This window comes from Zosterops lateralis (assembly GCF_965231275.1).
Source record: "Zosterops lateralis genome assembly, chromosome: 1".
NCBI lineage: Eukaryota > Metazoa > Chordata > Aves > Passeriformes > Zosteropidae > Zosterops > Zosterops lateralis.
The window spans coordinates 23,343,568-23,360,987 of record NC_139762.1 but is presented as its reverse complement, the minus strand read 5'-3'; positions in this window follow the sequence as shown (position 1 = coordinate 23,360,987).

Genomic DNA, 17,420 nt, shown 5'->3' with positions numbered 1-17,420 from the left:
TTGACCTGGATTTTAGCATATTCCTCCAGAAGACAAGTGCCAAGTCTTTCCTGTACTGTCCAAGAGTTCTCTGCACCTTCCAATCTCAAGCTTTGCCGAGCCTTTTGTTCCTTAGGTACTTCTGAGACAATGGCAGAGGCTTCCTTTCTGCTTATATCTATACAATGTGTCTTCTAGAATAATTTCTGACTCCTTTACAGTTTTTCTTATAGCAATCTGGCATGTTCTCAGCTGACACTGTCCTTCTCACACTGCCCTGCAAGGTCTTGTGGGAGGGACTATAGGTGCTAATTACACAGCAAGGACAGCACGCACATTAACAGCACATTAAATAATCCAAACCAACAAACCCTCCCCAATAAAACTGTTGTCTAGTGCTCCTGAAAACAGACCATTTGTATCTTTGCTCTTTGCTGGTTGTCAGCTTACAAATGTGTACCAGGTCAGCTCAGGCTGCTGTGCTGCAGGAGCACTGTGTTTATCCTAGTCACTGACCAGCAGTGTTCTATGATTCTCCTTTTGCCGGTGTGCTCTGCCCAGCAGGGGAGTCAGAAAATGGGAAGCAAAACAGACACCAGCTGGCACAGAGGGAGGAGGGAAAACCTGTGGAATGCCATTTTAGCCTGTGGGATGACAGTAAGAAAGGAAGGAATTTAAGTGAAATGCTGGAATGACAATGGGGAAGGCTGGGGGAAGGCAGTAGACTAGCAAGATTTGGAAAAAGGAGGAATGGGAAAGATGTTTGGGGAAGACAGGAAGGCAAGAGAAATATTTAGTATATATTAGGATTTAGTACATGTTAGAATATAGAGAAATGGCAAATAGGACAAAATTACAGATTAAAGAAAAACATTAGAATGTGGAAAAAAGAGAAGAAATGGAGAAACTGGGAGAATTACTGAGGGAGACTAGAATTGCTCAGTTCACTTTAGTCACGGGTCAGTCTATTGTTTTTCTGTTGTCCGGCTGATGTTGTAATTTCTTCTTAGACTTAGTGTCTCTTACAGCAGTAACAATGGTTAGCTTTGGTAAGTATTAATTTGGCAAGCATTTAATAAGCTGTTAACTAACTGCATCAGACAGGATTGATGAAGAACAGCTTTATCCAGAACAATAGTTCTTTTGAAATCTAATGTTTCATTGAACTTTCTGTGATGGGAGCATGGGAATGTCTAATGTTTCTCTTTTACAGTGTTGAAATATTTATATCAATTTGATTTGACTTACTTAGTTAAGATAATATAGTCTCTTTAACATTTTCATATGAAAGTTTAAGTGAATTGAGCCAGAATGTTGAAATCTGAGATACTTTGACAATATTGAAATGAAAGGTTTTATTAATTATTTGAATTCTTCTGAGATACTTATTTGTCTTCAGGTTTTTTTACTGAACAATATTGATGCTAAAGAGAACTGTAGAATTTCAGATTTCCTTGTGGAATGAAAGAACTGATACCAAGTCATGTACAGAAATAACTTCTAGTACTTTCTTAGCTAGTTGATTTAAAAATTAATAACTCAATTTCTTAAACATTGAAGTAATAGATTACAAATTAGAAGGAGCTGGCTACAATCCTCTAGCTCAGTTCTTTACATAATAGAATGTCACTTGAGCAATTTCTGTTTTAACAGAAGACTAGTGCTTAGAATGTGATTTAATATAGCAAACCCACTGTAAATCATGGTATATTGCCCCTTATAATTACTTTCAATGTTGCAAATTTATGCCCGATTGCCAATGCAAATCTAGTTTCCCTTAGTCTCCAGCCACTCTGCTTTTTTCTGGGTTTTTTTATGTTAGATGAAAAGAAAATATTGTTCTTCTTTTCAGTGTTATGGACTGGGATTATGTTATTATTTAACTTTCCCTGACACCATAAGTCAGCAGAGCACTTGATATCTTGATAACAAGTATAGAGTTTGTAATAATCAACATTCTGATGTCTACCCTTGTGAGGTGATGGTCAGTCTTTCTGGCTAATTTTATACTTTGAACACTTACAGCTCAGGTTTGGCTGTTTCCTCCACATCAAGTTCAGGTATTGCCTAGATTCCTACCTTTTGTTAATTAATTAAATACTTCACAGACATTTATCTGTTTTAAATTTTTCCTGCGTGTTACAAAATTTCAGAATTCCTTTGAGAGTAAAAGACCTAATTCCAAGTCATCTGCAGAAACAGTTTTTAATACCTGCTCAGCAAATAGACTTAAACATTGAAATGAAAGCCTGGTTTCTTGACCACTGGAGTGCTAGATGATAAGTCTGGAAGGCCTGGCTACAGTCCTCTGCTGAATCTTTTATACAGTGAAACATTTTCTTATATATGAACATGTAGTTTTATTTATCAGGAAAAAAAAATATCACAAAATCACAGAATTGTTAGGGTTGTAAGAGACCTCTGGAGATTGTCCAGTCCAACTTCCCTGCCAAGACAGGGTCTGCTGGGGCAGGTGACACAGGAATGTGTCCGAATGGGTTCGAATGTCTCCAGAGGGACACTTCATGACCTCCCTGGGCAGCCTGTGCTAGTGCTCTGCCATCCCCAAAGTAAAGAAGTTCTTCCTCACCTTGAGGTGGAAATTATTGTGTTCTGATTCATGGTAATTCTATCTTGTCTTGTTGCTGGGCACCACTGTAAAGGGACTGGCACCAATGTCTTGATACCTTCCTTTGAGATAGTTCTGTGCATTGATGAGACTCCCTCTCAGTCTTCTCTTCTCCAATAGCCTAGCTAAATGGGCCTAACTCCTCATAAGGAGTTTCTCCTCATAAGAGAGATGTTCCACATTCCTCGTGATCTTTGTGGCCATTGCTGGACCTTCTCCAACAGTTCCTTGTCTTCCTTTCACTGCAGATCCAGAAGTGGACAAAGCACTGCAGGTGTGGCCTTACCTCCCTCGACCTGCTGGCCACTCTTCTCGGTGCCCCCCTGGATACCCCTGCCCCTCCTGACCACCAGAACACACTGGTGGCTCATGACCAACTTGTCACCCACCAACACTGTCAGGTCCTTCTCAGCAGAGCTGTTCTCCAGCAGGTCAGCCCCCAGCCTGTTTTGGTACTCGTGGTTATTCCTCCCCAGGTGCAGGATCTTGCACTTCCCAGCTCTCCAGCCTGTCTCGCTACATGTCCTAGAGAAAGTTTCAATATTGTTACTGTTCATTCTACTAGCCAAATTTATATCCTCAGCTAAATCTCTCAAAATGCACCAGCCTTTTTAACATGGAGTTTTTAAGCAAAGAGCCATAGATAACTAAAATTATTGTTTTAGCAGAGCCAGTAGAAAACTCAAGAGACTTGTCTTTGATTTATTGAGCAAGTAATAGTTCTTTCTTATTCTGCAACATTCTCGAGTTATGGTTTAAGTCTTTGTTATGAGAACAGCAATTTGAAGGATGATGCCAAAATGATCAAACTTATTTTTCAAAGCTCTCTTTCTCTCTCTTGCTGCCATCTAGTTTTTAGGTTCATAAGCAGCAGGAAAACTGTTGTTCCTTACATTAATTTTTTTAAAAAAACCTTTGTTTTTCATTCTTTGTCCTCTACTGAAATAATAAACTCTCTCTGCTTGAAATAAGACTTCCTTTCACGTTCTCAAAAGGGCAGGGTCTGAGAATATTTTTTTTTAATTTCAGTAGTTTAATTTCTTTATGAAATACACATGCATGTTATATAAGTGTTTAAGGCTGATTTTGCATATTACAGTGCTACTTTCATTATTATGAAAACTATAATTTTATCTTAAATAAATCAGTTATTTATATTATTAGGTAAACTCACCAACTGGGATTTATGCAGAATATTCAGTCTGCTGAATTTTAGAGATATGATGGGCAGTTACAGTTCTGTTAGAACATCGCAAAAAGATCACAAGTAAAACAAAAGAGAAATGTGGAAATAGAATTGAAAAAGGATGGCACAGTTTGTGTCAGGGTAAGAGAAAATGATTATAAAATGATGGCTAGCTCTTACTCAAAGATGAGTTTTGAAGGCTTTTGTTGCTTGCAGAGGCAGCAGTCCAGGGGAATGCTGCATATCACCTGCCAGTAATACAGCAGGGTTCTACATGGAAAAGCTGTGGGATTTGCATGTAGAAGCAGAAAGAAAGATGTCACAAATAAATTACTGATCCTCATCTTCCATATTCCTAAGAAATGCTTGTCTGTTTATGTCCCCATGCTTGAAGTACATCATCCTGCCGTCAGTTGCCCTGAAGACTACTGTCTGCTAATGTGTTCCCTCTGCACTCAAAAGGTAGTTGGAAAGGCACGTGAACAACTTAATTTTCACTCACTTTAGATAGTACTGGATGTGCCGCAGTCCCTTTGCTGTCAAGGGATTCTAGACTTAGAGAAGATGCTTGGCACTTCTGACTTCAAGTAACCTACGTGGGTGTATGAATGGTGGAATTGGCTCTGCTGGCCAGTGAGAGCTAGACCCAAGCAGGAAATCCTAATTAACAGGCTGTGACAATTATATCTATGTTTTCCTAACACTAGATGATACTTTAGCCATGACACATTAAGCAGTGCAGAAGAAATAGCATACTTGTGCACAAGGATGCATAAAAGTAAAGTAACTCTGTATGATTTCTTTTTTTTTAACATGGTTTCCTCAAAGTTTCTGGTTGTTTCACCAGAAATTATCAATCACACCCTTTTTCTTGTGTGAAATGCAAATGAAAGAGAAGGCTGAATGGGTCTGATGCAAAATAACAAAATGGTGCACATTAGGTAATTATGGTAAGTTTGTCTTCCTTACTGCCTGAGGAAAATTGCTCAGCATGGGTCAGATCCTCAGCTGACACAGTTGGTGCAGATTCACTGAAACAGAAAGAAGGCTGTATCCATAAATATTTTGACAGTTCAGAGTAACTCTGAGATGAAAAATAATATAGCAGAGGCTATCCTTTACTAAGTTGTTCTTCTTACTCCACATACCACCTCTGGTGAACTCCAGGCATATTTAATTATCTTACCATATGTTGCCCTCCTCAATAGACATGTTTTAATAAGTTAACTCAGGACTGTTCATGAATAATTGAAGACTGGAAGGGGTAGAAGCAGAGAAGGTTGGGTTTTTCTTTTTTCTTCAAGCTGGTCCCCCAGCAGACTCAAGATTTTGTCTTTAGCAGCAATGACTTTTGTTTCCTTTCTAGCTCCATTCCTACCCCTTCCCTCAACAATTCTCTCAGTTTTAAAGTCTACTGAGAGCAGATTGAAGCAGGTTGCAAACAGCAGGTAGAGTGTATCATGCCTCTTTTAACAAACTAAAATGTGTATTGCAATCTAAGCTAGTTCTATGCTTTTTCTTCGATCAACCATAGAAGAGTTTAGGCCAAGAGCAGAAGTGCTTAGGAAGCCAGTTTATCCCACCCTCCCCTGGGTGTCTAGGACCAGTGTGATGGGCTAGGGTGAGTCTATGTCCAGTCATTAAGAGTCAAGGTGATCAACTTGGACTAGACAAGCTTTTTACTGAGCCATAGTGTCAGCTAGACTCCATTAATAGCAATGAAAAGGAAGAAAACCAGAAAAGTTTAGTTTAATAAAAAAAATAAAAATCTTGAAGCCTTGATCTCTTGTAATCCTGGCCCAATATAGCTGCTGTAATGGTACATAGACTAGAACCTTAATCTGCAGGTGAGTGTGGATGAGGAGCTGACATAAAACAAGCAGTGCAGCTAGAACTGCCTGCTCTGGCCTACCACTGCAGAGCCATAGGTGTTTTGACAGGCTGTGTTTTGGAAACAAAATTTCGTGGTTAGCTAACTGACTCTTCAGCTCAAGTTTCACTGGTTGAAGAGGCCAAGAGCGGAAAACTTTTTTATTTGTGATGTAATAAATATTATGTGGAGGTACATACATCAGGCTCCCCAGGGAAGAAGTCACAGCAGCAAGCCTGACAGAGTTCAAGAAGGATTTGAACAATACTCTTGGGCACATGGTGTTTTTCTTGGGAATGATGCTTTCCGGGGCTAGGACTTGGACTTGATGATCCATGTGGGTCCCTTTCAACACAGATTATTCTGTGATTTTGTCATCTATAGACAAAAGTGCTACTATTTCTATTTAATTGCCATTTTTTTTGTTAATCTAGAGGATGTGTAGTTGGCACATGTAGCAGAAAATAACTGTCTTTTCCAAAGTGAAGAGAACTGCTGTGTCCATTGCCTGATGATTCTTGCTGCAGTAAAGGTGAGAGATTTTTTGATATAAAATTTCTTTTGGAGACTGGGGAAACATTCTATTGCTTTGAACCAAATGGAAAATAAAGATGTGCCTCTAACTAGAAAAAGAATACAGTTCTTTTATCAATAAGGAATCAGATTTATTTTGGAAGGAATGGCAAATGAGATTTTTCCTCTCAGTTCTTTGAGGTCTGAGATATTTTTTTTTATTTTTAAATTCTTCCCCATATTGCAGTGTCAGTGGGGAGTGTGATTTGCTCTTTCCCTTTTGCTGAGTTCACATGATGCCACTCCTGTTGCTAATGCCACAGTGTCAGCTCAACTGCATTAATGGCCATTGGCATCTTTCTTTCACCACATCTATTGTTTGCAACAAAACAGTCAGATAATTTTTCTCTGTGGCTGGCACAGCAGAAGATGTGGAAGGAACTGGTCTGACAGAGCAGTGATGGATGACCATAATCATTCCTGTCTGGGTAGAAAGTGTATCACCTACTAATTTGTTCTGTTCTGCCAGCTAGAAAAGCAAACTAACAAAATACCCAGATGGCTCCAGCATGTCAACAAACTTCTGCACCAGCTACTAGAATTGTTTGACACCTATTTGCCTATTTGTGTGAATAAAGAAAACTAAGCTTCCTTATCTAGCTGAACTAACTTGTCTGTTAATTCTGTAGAGCCACTAAGCAGGCAGAAAAAGAAACAAAAGGAGTTAATTCTGCAGTACTGGATGTGCCTCACGTCTCTCAGTCTTGTGTCATGACCAAAACCACAGCTTTAAAACAGGAAGAACACTCTTCAAAGTCTTTTCTGTTCCTCAAGCTCATCTCATATTCTCAGCACGTATAGTTTGCCTTTAGACAAATGGTTATAAGGTGACAAAGTATTTGAACCTGGAAGCAAGAATTTCTCTGAGTAGTCCTCCTAAAGTTGGCTGAGGTTTGAGGGAAGATGATAAGGGAGGATAGGGCAAACAAATTCAGTTGCTGGTTGCTTGTTGCCTAACAAAGCATTTAGGAAAATTACTTCAGTCTTGCTCAACCCAAAACATATTGGACTCACTGCAAAGCTCCTCAGAAACCAGTGTGTCTACTCTGAAAAGCCCAAGGTTGACAATTTCTTTCCTACAGAGAGAGGCTTGAGATGTCTCTCTTTCCCAGTTATCAAAGAGCAGCCCCACATTCAAGGGGCTGCAGATTCACTGTCAATATTGCAAACTCTCATGATTTTATCAAGAGTTTTCTCATATTTAGCTATTCTAAATGGTTCCGGGGCCAAATGATAACATGGCAGTCTTGAGTTTAATTTTCAGCAGCACAACATTTTTATTTCTTCTGACTGGAAAAGAGCTTGAAATTGGACATTCAGAAGGGCTGATGGAAAAATCCCCTATTAGCTGTCTTAATTATTGGTGTTCAAAGAACATCTCATAGTACCTTCCAAGCTGACTTGTAGCTTTGTTTAGTTCCTAGCTAAATGCTTCTTTATGACAGTTCCACGTAAGGTGCAGAACAGTGCCTGGGTAAAGGCACTTTGCCCAGGCAAGAAGTATTTTTGTGGAAAGAGTAAGTGCACAGGATGGATAAAAATCAGGGATCTTTTTGAAATATAAACATGGAAACATTTAGCTTGGGATGGCTTTTAAAAGTCAAATCTTCTCAGGAATACTGAGAAAAACTAAAACATAAAAAAATCATATTTTTTATACAAAATAACTTCCAGTGACTGTTTCATCCAATTAAGAAGTAGATAGAGATCCAGAGGTGTACTGTGATCATTACTGTGTTCAGTTAGAATTTAGTTGCATAGGCCCTTGCTTTTTTTTATATTTGGGGTGACCTATTTAAAATTAAAATCTTCCTTAGATGCTGCATAATAAATGGCAAGTCTCCCATACTGTGACAGTCTTGACCACTGTGCAGGTTTTCTTGTCAAAGCAGCAACCTTTTATGGTCTTTCCTAGTGCAGGTTCTTGAAGCCATTTAATACATCCTCTATCCAGGAAATGTGCTACAGAATAACCTATTTTCTTTGAAGCATATGGGTATTTTCAAAATCTGTATTTGCTAATCCAACTGATCTATTTTAGTTTTACCCTTTTACAGAAATCTCTTCTGGTTTGATTTGGGTTATTCAGGTTGTTAATTACATGGGACTGTACTACAGTTTACACTTCATGGTTATGTTTTTATTGTTGATTTTGTGAAGCTGGAAAAAGTACTTAGAGATATTTCTCACATCTCCTGTTGATTTTTGTTCAAGACCAGGACTAACTATTTATTGTCCTACTGCTTTTTATCTGGTGGAAAACAAATTATCTTAATGCACAGATTGTAGCCAGATGTGTCTGTCCAGCAGAAGATTCTTCCAGGACACAGTGTCAGGTGGAAGGAAATTATTTTTTCATCCTTATTCTCTGTACCTGCTTGTCTGTTGCTTGTTGTTGTTGTTTTTGTTGTTTGTTTGTTGTTGTGTTTTTTTTTTCCCCACAGTGTGTCTTTTGGCCATGGTCTTAAGGCCCTCTTTTTTTCTTAATTTTTGTTAGAGAATGCTGTTTTACCTTTGATTTTTGTTCCAGAGTCCTCTCTTGACTTTTTTTTTCCCTCTAAAACTCTTTTAATTAAAGGAGTATCACTATAAAATCATTGTTGAATGCTCTTCTGTTTCAGATGGTGACTACATTGCTTCAGAAACTAATCCAACATGAAAAGTAGAGTTCAGTAACCTAGAAGTTTCCCTCTAAAATTTGATTATTCAAGGAATTCACAAGACGGTAACAACCCTGAGCCCAAGCTGCAATGGAAATTAAACAAACAAGAAAGCTTGCCTTCAGCCTGCTCCTACATGGTTGTTAGCAACCAGTGCTCAGGACTGTGAAGGCTCTTCTTGGGCTACCAGCCCTATCTGAGGATTTCTGTGGGAGCCCAGCTCAGTGGGCTGTTTGGAGGGGCGGCCTTGTGGGTTCTGACTGCCTGAACCTTTTGGAAGGAGGGCAGCAAGAAAGAGTACACTAACTAGTCCTGAGTAACATATAGTGTTGCAATGTGCATTTTGGGTTTTCTAAAGTTCTGTATGATTTTTGTTATTAAGTTCCTGTAATGGTTCATTCCTACCCCCACCCCTTTCCCTAATCCCCATCGTTATCTTCCCAGTAGGCCTAGCTCTCCCCATTGTGTGTCTCTTCAATAGGCTTTGCCCTCTCCATTGTACTGCCTCAATAGCCTCTCCCAGTGTATTGTACCTTCTGTTGTATCTTACCTATAGACACACCTGGGGTACTTGAGTGCCCTGGCTAAGCCAGATGCTCAGTCAAGGTGTCAGATATCCCCCCACCCCTTTTGCCCCAAAATGGCAATGTCAATGCCCCCTGTACCTAAATCACTCCCCGTCATTTTCATCAGTAATGCCCATGTTCATAAGGGCAAGTAAGAGAAAAAATACTCTCTCACACTCTCAAGCTCTTGGACACCAGGGCCTTTGCTCTAAATAAACACCTTCCTAATTACCACCCAGTGTGAGTCCTCTCCTTGTTCCAAGCAAGATCACGTCTCTGTGTGAAATCTGGACCCAAAGGAATAACTCGTTTATATGGTATCTGAAGAGCAAGCTAGCAGGAGAGACAAGCTCGGAAGGACCATAATACAGGTTTTAAAATCAGTCAAAAAAACGGCTTGATACCTGCCTAAAGCCATGTGGGAGTACCTTTCTATCCCAGTTGCATGTAGATTTTTTTTTCTCTCACTTTTGGAAATAAGCAGTGGAGTTCTCTACTGCTTTCAAAACCAACTTGCCTAGGCAGCCTGAGGCAGCCTGGCATCGGGCACTCCAAATACTTCACACTTCATGACCACCCAGTCAGCTCACCACGTGGGAGGGAAGCTGGTGGCCTTCTCATCTGATAGAACTGCCTAAATAAAATGTAGGTGTCTCTCCTAAGTTACACAGGCTTCCTCTACAGTCACCACTGAGAAGGAGACACACCATTCCAGGTTAAGCACTGGAGAGACAGATAAATGGCACTCAGATATGTACCTGTCCTTCACTGATAACTCTGTGGGGAGCAGAGATAACTAGACTGACTGCCCAGCTTAGAGTAGGCAATTAGCTTTTAGCCAGCTATATATAATGCTGTGCAATTAATCCCGCATGATATTTAGAGTCTGTCAGTCCGCAGCTTTGCAGCAGAAGAGACATGAGAAAGAGCACCAATATATTTAAAATGGAGTTTACTTTCCTTACATTTTTGTTCTGCTTATGTTATGTAAAGAAAAAGGTAAAAGAGTTACAGTTTGGGTTTTTTTAATGGGACAAATAATTTCAATTCTGATCATAGTCAAAAAACAGAAAAGACTGCAATGGTTTTTTTTGCTGATTATATGTTTTTCTCTTTGCCAACTCATACTAGTAAAGTCAAATCAGCTGCACGCTTTGTCTTCATGAAACTAAATATTCACTTTGATGTTAGAAAAATAAACAAATAAATTAGACCTGAAGTGTTATTTGCAAATATTACTTGCATCATTTATTGGTTGTTTCCAAAATAATGTTAAAGAACAATAGTTTGCATTATTTACCTCATAGTCAAGACTGCTGTATATTTTACACTTTGAAAAAAGTGCCCACACTGGACATTAGTTTGATGCTTTAGCTTCATCAGAAGGAACAATCATTGTCCTAGGGATTGGTGTATAGGGAGATAACCTGCCCTGAGCTCTGTGCTGCTGCACAGAGGCAGCTTCAAGGTTGCCAGCCAAACTGTTCAACAAGTCTGTCAGTGAGTCAGATCCTGCTGCTAAGGAGATATCTTTCAAAGCGCAGCATCTGAGTCCTTTACTGCAATCCAAGAAGGTTGGGAGTGATGTTTTAGTTTGACTGTAGCTAGCACAGAGCTGTCAGAGTTTTCCTTGGCATTATCTCCTTTCAGTTAATTTGTTTCCTTCCAGTTGCTTATTTAATAGAACTGGGACACTTATTTGATGGTTTTGCTTTATCCCCCTTCCCCAATATTGCTTTCTATTTTATTCTAAATGCTCTTGGTTGAAAGAGGCAGGTTCAGCTCTACAATGAGTTAGAAGCAGAAACTCCCTTTTCTCCCATGTGTGTATGTGTAGGAGAGCCACTGAGCAGAAACCCATGTTTTGCATCTGAAGGCTCAAGACAGAGTAGTCATATCATTATGTATACTGGATGTAGCTTTTCAGCTGAAAGGGAAAATAAATCCCACTCAGGCTGTGTTAAATGGATAGGAGTAGATTTGGTTTTTCCAGTTGATTTCCAGTCAGAAATAGGGTTATATTCTGGTTTACTGATGCTGAATGCTCTTAATTGAATAACATATTTAAGGGGATCTACTCTGCAGAATGTAAATTTTATCTCTATGTTCCAAGGCTATTGCTTCCTAGATTTCTTCCCAGAAATGAGCTCAGCTGGCTCTCCCAGGGGCTGGAGGCTTTGCCACCCACTCAAGCTCTTGGTACCTTCACAGGTGACACCTCTCTTGAGCAGCACCACAGCACCACCTATGCCTACAAGGCCTGCAGGTGACTGCTGCTGTCTTGACAACACTATCACCACATTATGTTGTAGCTGGGGACAGGACGCAATAAACCCTAAAAATTTGCAATCCTGTGCAGATTCCTTCATGCAAGTGAGATTATAAAACCAAAGAAGTTAAATGACTGTATTTGTGAGACCAAGGTAATACAAATTTATGTTTATAAATCGTCCAAATTGTTCATAAGAAAATAGAAAATTTGAAAAATGCCTTCCTTAGTAATATTTTTATCCAGGAAATAATTCCAAACCCAGATTTAATCTTCTAGAGAGAAGTGATTTTTTTCTCTGAAATTTTGAGGACTTGCACACGTATATATGTATGTGTGTTTTTGCATTTCCTTTATAAGCTCTGTTGTGCTCTTTAATCATTCATAGACACAGATTTATTAACTGGGGTAAGTGGGAATTCATCATCCAAAAGCTGGCCTAGAACCTACTCTTCCTTAAAGGCCTGATTTCAACCAAGTGACTGCAGGCCTTCTGCATTTAGGTAACCCTGGTGTCTGTCCCTGGGTTCAGGTGATGGCACTGCAGTTCATCAAGCAATTTACTTTAGTAGGGACAGGTTATTTTGCCAATTTTTTTTTTTTAATTTTATTTTTTTTAAATAGAACTGGACAAGTTAGGCAATACACTTTTTCCTCCCAGTTTTTAAAAATCCCATTCTAGGAGAATCTGTGGAGTTGCCAGAAGGCTGTCTGTTCATATAAGACAAAAACCTGCCACTTTATAGGAAGCATTTAATGACTGCTTTATATTAATTTCATATATTTCTCTGTTTGTCCCTATTTTGCCTTTTCCTTATTTTTAATTTCCTTTGTATATGCAGATGAACAAAATATAAATACCTCTCTTCCCTGAGACCCTGAGGTCTGAAAAGGAGCTCTGCTTATTGCCCATTACACCTGCAGAACTGGCTTCTTCATTTTGGATAAGCACCTGGCTTCTTCTTATCACCCTTTTTGAACTAAAGCTAATGAAATTTAGTAGAGCCTAGCTGTAGATCTGAATGTCCAGTCCTCCCACCTGTAGATGCACGTTTTCTTCTCCTACATGCTCAGGTCATTTTTTTTTCCTCAGACTGTGGAATGTAAAGAACAGTAAGGAGTTGTGATATCCCAAGGCAGGGAGAACTTTCTGCAGCAGGAATCAAAACTGAAAACCGTAGAGTTTAGATTAGAAGCCATTATACAGGTGAGGAAATTTCCATCTCTTAACAATTGGGATAAATTTATTTAAGATAAATGTCTTGTAATGTTTTAGTACTGTTAATTTTGGGGAAAATTTCATTATGCTAGAGAAGAATCCATTTTGTTTTCTACTTGCACAGTTACAGATGATTGCTGCAGTAGTCCCATCCTTGCCTAATAACAGATATATCTGATCCTTCCTGAATGGATAGAGCCCATTTCTTAAAGATTGAATGGCTCAAGATATAGCAGCAGTTTGCAAGGCTTCTGCTATTTTTTACTGTTTAAACTCTATCATCAAAAGGATAAGCAATGTCTGAGCAAATAGTCATTTCTTAAAATATTCTAGCTACTGACTGTCTTGATTAAGAGAAGGATTACTCTTTGGCTTTTCACATTATTGCACTCTTGATGTGACTAGTAGTGGGTGGATGTTTCAAACAGAACATATTCGATATGAGAGTGTAGGTGATATACTATTTTCTCATTTCCAAATAATCTCCTCGTTAGAGAAGGTGTGAGTGGTAAATGAGGAGTTTCTTCTCCAGGTGTCCACTGTGTATATACAACATGTTTCCCAGGCAATGCTTGTTGGCATTTGTAAATGATCTGTTCTCCATCTGAGAGCTTTAAAGTACTGGATGCAGCTGCTCATGCTTTGCCCCATTTGTAAATAGTTTTAAATATGCATGATCATCTTTGGCAGATTGCTTTACTTGCAGGATTTATGAGGTTTTTAAACTTCTTTCTTATAAAATAATTCACTGTAGCGTCTCCTGTACCCTCCTTTTGGAATAAACAGAGAAACTGCACATTCTGAAGTCCAGGATTTTAGAAGGAACTGTCAGAAAATCATGGAATGTCAGTAATGCTCATGTTTAGACTGCTAATCACTTACCCCCCAGGAGTGCTTTTCCCTCCCCTCCTTATTCAATGTACCATATGTCAGCAATTAACAGTGAGTCAAATTACAGCTCAACACAGTTTTGCTCATGCAGTTAGTGGAGTAGGCAAGAATCAAACTCAATCCAACAACTATTCATAAATGTAATGCAAAGGGCAAATGGAAATTGGCTGGAAAATTATGGATGGTGAAATGTCAGTGTTATAAATTATTTTAGCTTCAGAGTTCTGAGAGGCAAGAAGGAGCTCAGTAAATAATAAAAATTTCTAAAATTCTTTGGTCTTTGACAAAAAAAAATAGTATTTTAGAGTCAAACCCTCTTGACTGTAATTGGCACCCCCATGGTGCTGATGGCATTGGTATGAATGACCAGGACAACGTGGTCCATTCTGACCAGCACAGAGCCGTGCTCAAGGCATGGTGCACTGAGTGTGGTGTACAGAAGAGAGGACTAAGGGGGCATAAATGGGTTATATTTGCATACTTCTCAAGTAAAGGTCAGGTGCAGATTGCTGTAGCCACAGGAGAGCAGCTCAGACCACACGAGAACTCTGCTGGATTCTATCCAAGGAGCAGGTCTCATCTCACTCCAGTTCAGGATTGCCTGGTGATTTCTCAGAGTTGTCTGCAGATTTTTCAAATGTGCGTGTGTGTGCGCGCCTGTTTGCATTAAATCATTTCTCATGGACTGTTCAAAAGCTGAGATGAAGTGCCATAGTACAAATAGTACTGTGAGGATTAGAAAGGTAGTGATAACAATAATCACATGCCTAGTGATAGGCATAGAAGCTACTGGCAGAGGATTAGTATTTTATGATTTCTAAATTTTACGCAGATTTCAGAATTAAAATGTAAAGCATAATTAATATTCTCCCTTTCCTATTTCTCAAAGCCTAATTTTTACATAATCAGTACTTATTATCAAAAATCGTCAAAGCAAAATGTGATTAAACACCCTTACAGACTATGGGGTTTTTTTTTCAGACTAAGATTTTCTACAATTGTTTGAGATGTTGTATAATTTGTATTTGTATGAGAAAATCTGGTAAGCTAAGAAATACTGTAAATGTATTTCAAACTTAGCTGTGCCTGGCCCATATTCAGTCTTTTGCAGGAGATTATATTTCAACCTTTCTGGTTTTTTTGCCTTCAAGAACCAGAACCTATATAATATTTTCTATTATGAACTTATTTCCAGTTCATCAGCTTGATTTGCTAGATAGCAATCTAAAACCATCATATGGATAGCACAATGTTCATCAAATGTTATCTCAACTTTTTTTCAATTTTGCTATAAGCCACTGTAATTCTAAGTGAGAGATTTCAAACTTTTCATCCATTTTATTCTGAATTATATCTAACCATGTATTTCTATCTCCCAAATTTTCGATAAGTGCATTTCCTATGTCTGACTCCATTACAAAAAAAAACCTACAAAAAAACCCCAAAACAAACAAACAAAAAAACCAAACAAAAAAAGGAGAAACAACAACAAACAAAACAAAACAAAACAACAACAACAACAAATAAAGAGAAATGAAGAAACCAGATAACCAGATTAGGGAAAAATAGTATGATAGCATGTATAGTAAGTATCTGTGCATGATTTAAGAATCTCTCAACTGATAATTTTTCGATTGTGAGGAGTTGCAATATTCTGAATGCAGTGGCATTTGCAGGACTATTCTCTGGCAGAATTGGATCTCTCCCACAGAGGTATGCCACCCATATGGATGAGATGTGATTACAGTCAAGTCTCTATGACTGAGCTTATTTTGCTATTTTCTATATTACGGAAGAACTTCTAAGAGGGTCCTATCTGTATATCTTTGTCTTCTGACAGGATTATTATGTGACTTCAGATAAATTATTTCCCACCCTGTGTCTCAAAGTGATGGTTCTCTGACTGTCCTCTAGCTGGTGATTTTAATGGAGATTTTTTCAGTCATGGCAGTGAGCATTTGCATCAATGAAGCTATACTGTCATTAATCCATGTGTTTTTTTCAATACTATTGGAAACATTATGCTTGTATTATGTACAGGAATAAAGGGGGAACAAAGCTCAGCTATTTAGTGGTAAAATTTGTTGGAAATAGTCAAATTTATTATTTTCACCAGCAGATATTATGATCTACAGTTTGGCTGCAAGACATTCTGTGCCTGGGTCCTGCCAGGTTTTCATGGAGAAAAAGGAAAACATTCTGATTGCTTGTCAGCACTGAGTGGTTCGGAGAAACAGCTCATGTGAACACAGGAGTTAGGTCTGAAGAAAGAAACAGATCTATAATAGACCCTCTCCTCTGGCTTCTCCCCAGAGGACTGAGTGGTGAAAAGGGAAATCCTGAGAAAAAACACACTGAGGAGAAGTACAAAAGGACATGTACAGATGGAGGAGACTGTGACAGGAACAAATATTTTGGAGAAGTTTATAATCATTGCTACCTACTCATCCACCTACCTACCTACCTACCTACCTACCTACAGAAAGAAAGAAAGAAAGAAAGAAAGAAAGAAGAAGAATTTGTATTTTGTATTTCAGAAGACTCAAACACGATTGTGTGGACATTATCCTTCCCCTTTCCTTGCCTTCTCTCTTCTCTACTAATATTTCTCCCTAACTTTTTCCACATTCTCTTGCAGTTTCATTTTCTGGCCAACTTTATCTTGTGATTCAATGAAAATACAGTCCCTACATCTGTCTTGGGTCAGACAGTTGAAAAGCAGCTTTGAAGAAGAGACTTGGGGGTGCTGTGGACACCAAATTGAACATGAGAAGAGAATGTGCTTTTGTAACAAAGAAAGCCGACAACCTCCTGGACTGCATCAGGAAAAGCATCACTAGAAGCCAAAGAAGGTGATTGTTCCCATCTATTCCACACTAGAGAAAGAAACCTAGAGTTCTAACTCCAGTTCTGGGCTCCTCACTATCAGGAAGACATGGACGCACCAGAACAAGTTCAGCAAAGGGGCACAAATATTATCAAGAGACTGTAGCACCTGATGTGCAAAAAGAGGGTGAGACAGCAGGGAGGGTTTAGCAGGAAAGGGAAGGCTCAGAGGTGTCTTCACCATCTGTGTAGATACCTGATGGAGGAGAGTAGAGAAGACAAAGATCCTCTTCTCGGTGGTGTCCAGTGACAGGACAAGTGGCAGCGGTCACAAGTGGAAACAAAGGAGGATGAAACATAAGACAAAACTTGTTTTGCTGAGGGTGATCAAGTGAGGGTGATCACTGGCACACATTATCCAGAAAGGCAGTAGGGTCTTCATCCTCAGAGTTATTCAAAGTCTGCTAAGGTACTGGGCAACCGGCTCTAGCTGAACCTACTTGAGCAAAGAGTTGCTGTGATTCTAAGATTCTGTGCTTTCTTTTCCTTTAGTAAAATACAAAAAAAAATCTTCCAATATTTTTTTTTATTTTCTAGATAAGAATGTTTTTAAATTGTATTTCAGGATGCTGTATCATGTGCCTGGGGAATGGATCCTTCCGTTTTGTAAAAAACAGATATCAGCTTCAACTGCTGAGGAAGTATATGAACTATATTAGTGAGATTTTTTTTCCATGAGCAGATTTTCAAGT